The sequence below is a fragment of the Salvelinus fontinalis genome, chromosome 13 (genome assembly GCF_029448725.1).
Source record: "Salvelinus fontinalis isolate EN_2023a chromosome 13, ASM2944872v1, whole genome shotgun sequence".
NCBI classification, from domain to species: Eukaryota; Metazoa; Chordata; class Actinopteri; order Salmoniformes; family Salmonidae; genus Salvelinus; species Salvelinus fontinalis.
In genome coordinates, this window is record NC_074677.1 from 13,950,435 (window position 1) to 13,960,026 (window position 9,592).

The window sequence follows — 9,592 nt, forward strand, 5'->3', positions numbered from 1 at the left end:
AAGGGAGAGAAACTGTTTACCTGTAAAATTTCCCCCTTCCTTTGAACGTGCAAGAGCTATGAGAGTCAGTTATTTCGCTTTGCTGCGGGCTAGGCCTGTGAACAAACAAAAGGCGAGAGCGAGGAAAAGAAGGAAACAGTGAAGTCAGGGGTTTAGCTCTCAGTCGTAGTTCACAGCCTGCCTTCCTTGTCTGACAGGCTGGTCACATGACAGGAGAACAATTCCCCACAGAAACATCCTGTTCCTTCCAGATGAATGCACTGTAAGTCACTCTGACTTATAAGAGTGTCTGTTAAATTACTCATATAAATGTAAAACAGACTACTGTGATTGACTAGGATAACAAAAGCAGTGCCATGGCTCTCCACCCGACGCAAGCACACAGGAAAAGGCTAACATGGTTACCATTGACATGCTTTTACCAACAATTTTGAGAGTCTCCTTTATCTTATTTGGGGAGGGCCCTTTGTGCATAATGCAAGTCATTGAAATGAAATGTGGCAGTGTTGCTTTCAATTGCTGTAACTCGTCTGTTGTTGTAATGTGTATGCCCTGGCTGATTGAGGTTGAATGTGAACTCTACCTGAGGACCCAGTCCTCTGTGATTCCATGTACAAAGTATATGTAGGCATTATTCTCCAAATCTATTTAGACTGAATGAATACATTTGTTTATGTGGCCCATTCAAAACATTTTTAGCATATAGAACAGCATGAAGCAATTGCCATCAAAATCTTACCAGGTGGGATATAAAAAGTGATACAAATGTGACCCCCCCCCCCCAAATGAAAATGCCTTATTGCCTAGAGTTCATGTGTAGCACAGGTTTAACAGTCATGTCTCTGATATATTGCTAATCTACCTGCTTGTTTTCAGGTGACTTTAGAGTGGCACGTTTCTAGTGACAACAACTTTACTTATACAGTCTGTCCCTACACAGGATTCAGTTTCTCTTGTGGTTTCTGTACTTGTTCATTTAGGCGGCAGGTAGCCTAGCAGTTTGGGCGTTGGGTCAGTAACCGAAAGGTTGTTGGTTTGAATATCTGAGCTGACAAGGTGAAGAATCTGTCGATGTGCCCTTGAGCAAAGCACTTAACCCTTATTTGCTCCAAGGGTGCTGTTCTACTATGGCTGACACTGTAAAACAACACATTTCACTGCATCTATCTGGTATGTGACAATACAAAATACATCTAAATATGTCTTTGATGCATTTTCTGTGCTGTAAACATTTCTTTCAATATAAAGATTTGACATGTTGTGCTGAAATCTTCAGTCAGCTATTTCATTAATGAAAGGAACTTCAGGCCAAGGTGAATGTTTGTATGCATTTAGTTATTAAGCATAAAGTATGTGCCATGAATTGTAGCTCACAGATAACATTGCTTTAGTTTGAAATACTATGAAGAGGTAATTTCTCTTCCGAGGTAAAGTTGGTTTTATATTCACACATTCAACAGACATCCTTACGTCATTACATCATTACGGAAGGGTTTTCTAATGATCAATGACATTCATCAGACATTCACCAAAAGCCATTTACAAATGTAAAAATCAATAACTAAATCACTGTTTGTCACAGAAACATCAAACATGGTATGATTTATTCTATAAATGTCTAGTGTACTTTTACAACCTTTGCTTTGAGTAAACATTCCAGTTCTGATTTGATAGAAATACATAACATCTATAAAATGCCATTTAAAGCTATATAAATCAATAACGTTTTCACTGATTATGACAGAAAAATCAAACTAGGTATGATTTATTCTATGAATGTCTAGCATACTTTTACAAACTTTTGTTTTGAGTAAACATTCCAGTTTTGATTTTATAGAAATACATAAAATCTATAAAATTTCATTTAAAGAAGTATAAATCAATAACTAATTCACCGTTTGTCACAGAAACATCAAACTAAGTAGGATTTATTCTATAAATGTCTAGCATACTTTTACAACCTTTGTTGAGGAAAAATTCCAGTTCTGATTTGATAGAAATACATACAATACATGTTTCTGTGACAAACAATGAATTCGTTATTGATTTACACAGCTTTAAACTTGAATTTGATAGATTTTATTTGTACAAAATTAAAACTGGAATTCTTCCTCAAAACAAAGGTTGTAAAAGTATGCTAGACATTTATAGAAAATATCTTACCTAGCTTGATGATTCTGTCATAATCAGTGAAAAAGTTATTGATATATATTATACAAACAGTTGAAGTTGGAAGTTTACATACACTAAGGTTGGAGTCATTAAAACTTGTTTTTCAACCACTCCACATATGTCTTGTTAACAAACTGTAGTTTTGGCAAGTCGGTTAGGACATCTACTTTGTGCATGAGACAAGTAATTTTTCCAACAATTGTTTACAGACAGATTATTTCACTTATAATTCACTGTATCACAATTCCAGTGGGTCAGAAGTTTACATACACTAAGTTGGAAAATTCCAGAAAATGATGTCATGACTTTAGAAGCTTCTGATAGGCTAATTGACATAATTTGAGTCAATTGGAGGTGTACCTGTGGATGTATTTCAAGGCACACTTCAAAATCAGTGCCTCTTTGCTTGACATCATGGGAAAATCAAAAGAAATCAGCCAAGACCTCAGAAAAAAAATTGTAGACAAGTCTGGTTCATCCTTGGGAGCAATTTCCAAATGCTTGAAGGTACCACGTTCATCTGTACAAACAACAGTACGCAAGTATAAACACCATGGGACCACACAGCCGTCATACCGCTCAGGAAGGAGACGCGTTCTGTCTCCTAGAGATAAAGGTACTTTGGTGCGAAAAGTGCATATCAATCCCAGAACAACAGCAAAGGACCTTGTGAAGATGCTGGAGGAAACAGGTACAAAACGATCTATATCCACAGTTAACCGAGTTCTATATCGACATAACTTGAAAGGCCGCTCAGCAAGGAAGAAGCCACTGCTCCAAAACCACCATAAAAAAGCCAGACTACGGTTTGCAACTGCACATGGGGACAAAGATCGTACTTTTTGGAGAAATGTCCTCTGGTCTGATGAAACAAAAATAGAACTGTTTGGCCATAATGACCATTGTTATGTTTGGAGGAAAAAGGGGGAGGCTTGCAAGCCGAAAAACACCATCCCAACCATGAAGCACGGGGCGGCAGCATCATGTTGTGGGGATGCTTTGCTGCAGGAGGGACTGGTGCACTTCACAAAATAGATGGCATCATGAGGATGGAAAATTTGTGGATATATTGAAGCAACATCTGAAGACATCAGTCAGGAAGTTAAAGCTTGGTCGCAAATGGGTCTTCCAAATGGACAATGACCCCAAGCATACTTCCAAAGTTGTGGCAAAACGGCTTAAGGACAACAAAGTCAAGGTATTGAAGTGGCCATCACAAAGCCCTGACCTCAATCCCATAGAACGTTTGTGTGCAGAACTGAAAAAGCATGTGCGAGCAAGGAGGCCTACAAACCTGACTCAGTTACACCAGCTCTGTCAGGAGGAATGGGCCAAAATTCACCAAACTTATTGTGGGAAGCTTGTGGAAGGCTTCCCAAAATGTTTGACCCAAGTTAAACAATTTAAAGGCAATGCTACCAAATACTAATTGAGTGTATGTAAACTTCTGACCCACTGGGAATGTAATGGGGGAAAAAATGAAATAAATCACTCTATCACTATTCTGATATTTCACATTCTTAAAATAAAGTGGTGATCCTAATTGACCTAAGACAGGGAATTTTTACTAGGATTAAATGTCAGGAATTGTGAAAAACTGAGTTTAAATGTATTTGACTAAGGTGTATATAAAGTTCCAACTTCAACTGTATATATATATTTTAAATTCCATTTTATAGATGTTGTTGTATTTCTATCAAATCAGAACTGGAATGTTTACTCAAAGCAAAGGTTGTAAAAGTACACTAGACATTTATAGAATAAATCACACCTTGTTTGATGTTTCTGTGACAAACACTGAATTCATTATTGATTTATACAGTTTAAAATGGCATTTGATAGATTTAATGTATTTCTATAAAATAAAAACTGGCATTTGTATTCACAACAAGCTTTTAAAAGTATGTTAGACATTTATAGAATAAATCATATCTAGTTTGATGATTCTGTCATAATCAGTGAAAATGTTATTGATATATATATATATTTAATGCCATTTTATAGACGTTAGTGTATTTTTATCAAATCAGAACTGCAATGTTTACTCAAAGCAAGGGTTGTAAAAGTACACTAGTAGACATTTATAGAATAAAACCTGCCTAGTTTGATGTTTCTGTGACAAACGGTGAATTAGTTATTGATTTATCCTTCTTTAAATGGCATCTTATAGATTTATGTATTTGTTTCAAATCAAAACTGGAATGTTTATTAAAAACAAAAGGTTGTAAAAGTATGCTAGACATTTATAGAATAAATCATACCTAGTTTGATGTTTCTGTAACAGAGGTTGAATTAGTTATTGATTTAAACCCCTTTAAATGGCATTTTATAGATTTTATGTATTTCTATCAAATCAAAACTGGAATTTGTATTCACAACAAAGGTTGTAAAGGTAAGCTTGACGTTTATAGAATAAATCATATCTAGTTTGATGATTCTGGGACAAATGGTGAATTAGTTATTGATTTTTACATTTTTAAATGGCTTTTGGCAAATGTCTGTTGAATGTGTGATAAATGTTTGTTGAATGTCTGTTGAATGTGTGATACATGTTTGTTGAATGTCTGTTGAATGTGTGATAAATGTTTGTTGAATGTCTGTTGAATGTGTGATACATGTTTGTTGATTGTCTGTTGAATGTGTGATAAATGTTTGTTGAATGTCTGTTGAATGTGTGATAAATGTTTGTTGAATGTCTGTTGAATGTGTGATAAATGTTTGTTGAATGTCTGTTGAATGTGTGATAAATGTTTGTTGAATGTCTGTTGAATGTGTGATAAATGTTTGTTGAATGTCTGTTGAATGTGTGATAAATGTTTGTTGAATGTCTGTTAAATGTGTGATAAATGTTTGTTGAATGTCTGTTGAATGTGTGATAAATGTTTGTTGAATGTCTGTTGAATGTGTGATAAATGTTTGTTGAATGTCTGTTGAATGTGTGATAAATGTTTGTTGAATGTCTGTTGAATGTGTGATAAATGTTTGTTGAATGTCCAAATGTGTGAATATAAAACCAACTTTACCTCGGTCATTTCTCTTACCTGTGTGTGTCCGGAGATGGAGGTCAACAGTGGATCCGGGCAGGTTTTCCCTCTCTCTGCTCCAGCTGCTCCTGGAACTTGACGTGAACTCGGCACAAAAACACCTGTCCGGTACAATGAAAACACATCCAATTCAGGGAGGCTTTGGAGTGGACTTCTGTGCTGTTTCCTCCTGTCAATTTATTAGAAGGGATATGGGAACGACCATTTCTTGCCCTTTAGTTGCTTCTAGTGTCACAGGGAGCAAACGACAGCCATGTAATGGTCTAATGTTCCATTTGCTTCCCAATGTGTCGTTAGCTTGGCACAGTGGACGAGTGGTTCAGGTTATCTGGTGGCGGCTGCTCCCCCCACCCACCCACCCACCAGAGAAAGTCATTAGCCCACGTGTGCTCTGCTCTCCACTGCAAACAGCAGCCTCTCTCTGGGCTTATGGAAATGGGAGAGAGAGAGAGGATTGTATGGCAAGTGTTCTAGTTCAGTGTTCGACCAGTGTTCTGTGGCATAATAGACATATTTACATTTTCCATTATAAAACCATTGCTGTCCCATCATAATTGTGTATAATGCAAATATTGCAAATAATGTTAAATGTACATGTTCATTTCTTAATACTCATATTTTGAGGCATTAAATACAATCATTGCATTATACACAATTCTAATGACCGTATGCTTTACAATCAATTTGAGACAAATAGGATAAAGGTGTGATGACCATTCAAGACTGAAACAGCTAAAAACTAAAGTTAATCATGCATAGGTCAACTTCATTATAAGGGACCAATGAGCATGCCCCTCAAAAGTCTCGAAGCAACTAAAGGGCAAGCATCTCTAATGACAACAGAGCACATCTGTCACACACTCTCCCTCACTCACCTCTGGAAAAACATTGGCCAAGTCAGTTGCATTATGTCTTTACATCTACAGTAACCACTCAGATCGGAGGGGTAGGTAGGTTTACTGTGGATCTGTTTCAGCAGACATGCTAAACGTACGCCTACCACGCGTGCTACCTGGAAATGTAGCAATATAGCCTATCAATTAAATGTTGTTTACTAAGGAACGCACAGTCAAAAGATTTACACTGGATGTAGTGATCATAAAATAGTGGCTATATCTATGAGAACCAAGGTTCCAAAAGATGGGCCTAAAATATTGTATAAGAGAACATTGAAAAGTTTTTGCTGTGACTCTTATGTGGATGATTCCAATTATTGATACACATGCACCTGTTAAGAAACTGACTGTTAGAACTGTTAAGGCTCCATGGATTGATGAGGAATTTAACAACTGTACGGTTGAAAGAGACGTGGCTAATAAGCCTGGCTGCACATCTAACTGGCTGACTTACTGCAAATTGAGAAATTATGTGACTAGAAACTGTATTATGAAGCCAAGACCAATGACATAATGAATTATGGGATTTTTTGGGGGCGTATTTTAAATGAAATTATGGACAGAAAGACAAATTCAACTCCATCTTTCATCAAATCAGATGGCTTATTCATCACAAAAGCATTTGATGTTGTCAATTATTTGAATGATTACTTCATTGGCAAAGTGGCAAACTTAAGCAGGAAATACCAACAATGAACAGTGAACAATCACTCTGTCACCACCGATAAATCCACCATAATTGAGAATTTCAATAAGCATTTTTCTACGGCTGGCCATGCTTTCCACCTGGCTAACCCTACCCCGGTCAACAGCACTGCACCCCCCACAGCAACTCTCCCAAGCCTTCCCCATTTCTCCTTCTCCCAAATCCAGTCAGCTGATGTTCTGAAAGAGCTGCAAAATCTGGACCCCTACAAATCAGCCGGGCTAGACAATCTGGAATCTCTCTTTCTAAAATGATCTGCCGAAATTGTTGCTACCCATATTACTAGCCTGTTCAACCTCTCTTTCGTGTCGTCTGAGATTCCCAACGATTGGAAAGCAGCTTGCGGTCATCCTCCTCTTCAAAGGGGGGGACATTCTTGACCCAAACAGCTACAGACCTGTATCTATCCTACCCTGCCTTTCTAAGGTCTTCGAAAGCCAAGTCAACAAACAGATTACCGACCATTTCTAATCTAATCGCACCTTCTCTGCTATGCAATCTGGTTTCAGAGCTGGTCATGGGTGCACCTCAGCCACGCTCAAGATCTTAAACGATATCTTAACCGCCATCGATAAGAAACAATACTGTGCAACCGTATTCATTGACCTGGCCAAGGCTTTCGACTCTGTCAATCACCACATCCTCATCGGCAGACTCAATAGCCTTGGTTTTTCAAATGATTGCCTCGCCTGGTTCACCAACTACTTCTCTGATAGAGTTCAGTGTGTCAAATCGGAGGGCCTGTTGTCTAGGCCTCTGGCAGTCTCTGTGGGGTGCCACAGGGTTCAATTCTTGGGCCGACTCTCTTCTCTGTATACATCAATGATGTCGCTCTTGCTGCTGGTGAGTCTCTGATCCACCTCTACGCAGACAACACCATTCTGTATACTTCTGGCCCTTCTTTGGACACTGTGTTAATTAACATCCAGACGAGCTTCAATGCCATACAATTCTCCTTCCGTGGCCTCCAACTGCTCTTAAATACAAGTAAAACTAAATGCATGCTCTTCAACCGATCGCTGCCTGCACCTGCCCACCCGTCCAGCATCACTACTCTGGACGGTTCTGACTTAGAATATGTGGACAACTACAAATACCTAGGTGTCTGGTTAGACTGTAAACTCTCCTTCCAGACTCACATCAAACATCTCCAATCCAAAGTTAAATCTAGAATTTGCTTCCTATTTTGCAACAAAGCATCCTTCACTCATGCTGCCAAACATACCCTCGTAAAACTGTCCATCCTACCAATCCCCGACTTCGGCAATGCCTCCAATACCCTACTCAATAAATTGGATGTAGTCTATCACAGTGCCATCCATTTTGTCACCAAAGCCCCATATACTACCCACCACTGCGACCTGTACGCTCTCGTTGGCTGGCCCTCGCTTCATACTCGTCGCCAAACCCACTGGCTCCAGGTCATCTACAAGACCCTGCTGGGTAAAGTCCCCCGTTATCTCAGCTCGCTGGTCACCATAGCAGCACCCACCTGTAGCAAGCGCTCCAGCAGGTATATCTCTCTGGTCACCCCCAAAGCCAATTCCTCCTTTGACCGCCTCTCCTTCCAGTTCTCTGCTGCCAATGACTGGAACGAACTACAAAAATCTCTGAAACTGGAAACACTTATCTCCCTCACTAGCTTTAAGCACCAGCTGTCAGAGCAACTCACATATTACTGCACCTGTACATAGCCCATCTATAATTTATCCCAAACAACTACCTCTTCCCCTACGGTATTTATTTATTTATTTAGCTCCTTTGCACCCCATTATTTATATTTCTACTTTGCATTCTTCCACTGCAAATCTACCATTCCAGTGTTTTACTTGCTATATTGTATTTACTTCGCCACCATGGCCTTTTTTGCCTTTACCTCCCTTATCTCACCTCATTTGCTCACATTGTATATAGACTTATTTTTCTACTATATTATTGACTGTATGTTTGCTTTACTCCATGTGTAACTCTGTTGTTGTATGTGTCGAACTCTTTTGCTTTATCTTGGCCAGGTAGCAATTGTAAATGAGAACTTGTTCTCAACTTGCCTACCTGGTTAAATAAAGGTTAAATAAATAAAATAAAAAAATAAAAAATATTCATGCATAAAAAAACAAATAATGAAATAAAAGCATTGTAAGTTTGAATTTTGTAAAGTGTTGGACAGGTAAAAAAGAATTGTTATCGATCAATAAAGACAAACCTCCTGGCATTGCCAACTTAGATGGAAGGCTACTGAGGATGGTAGCTGACTATATGGCCACTCCTATCTGTCATATCTATATTTTTGTTCTCAGGCCTGAAGGGAAGCCAAAGTCATTCCGCTACGCAAGAGTGTTAAAGTGGCCTTTACTGGTTCTAACAGCAGACCAATCAGCTTGCTGCCAGCCTCAGTGTGTATGGTGTGCGTATGGTGTAACTGACAGACTCACTTACACCATTTCTGTCTGAAGGAATGAGCCAAAATTCACCCAACTTATTGTGGGAAGCTTGTGGAAGGCTACCTGAAACATTTTGACCCAAGTTAACGAATTTAAAGGCAATGCAACCACATAGTAATTGAGTGTATGTAAACAGGAATTGTGAAAAACTGAGTTTAACTGAGTGTATTTGGCCAAGGTGTATGTCAACTTCCGACTTCAACTGTAAATACTATGCATGCCAGTCTCTCTTTGCTAAGAGTTGAGGAGAGACTGACTGCAATCACTTCTTATTTTTGTAAGAAACAATGTGTTGAAAATTACAAATTGTTTGCATAGTCAACACACAGCTCT

General features: G+C 38.6%; 1 protein-coding gene across 1 annotated transcript in view; it reads right to left on the minus strand.

The window, feature by feature from the left end:
* Positions 1-135, minus strand: part of LOC129869118 (rab effector Noc2-like) — a 51,688-nt gene extending 51,553 nt beyond the window's left edge. The window contains exon 1 of the mRNA XM_055943621.1: positions 21-135. The gene's annotated coding sequence lies outside the window, so the exon portion shown is untranslated. The remainder of the gene's footprint in view (positions 1-20) is intronic.
* Positions 136-9,592: the final 9,457 nt, after the last annotated feature.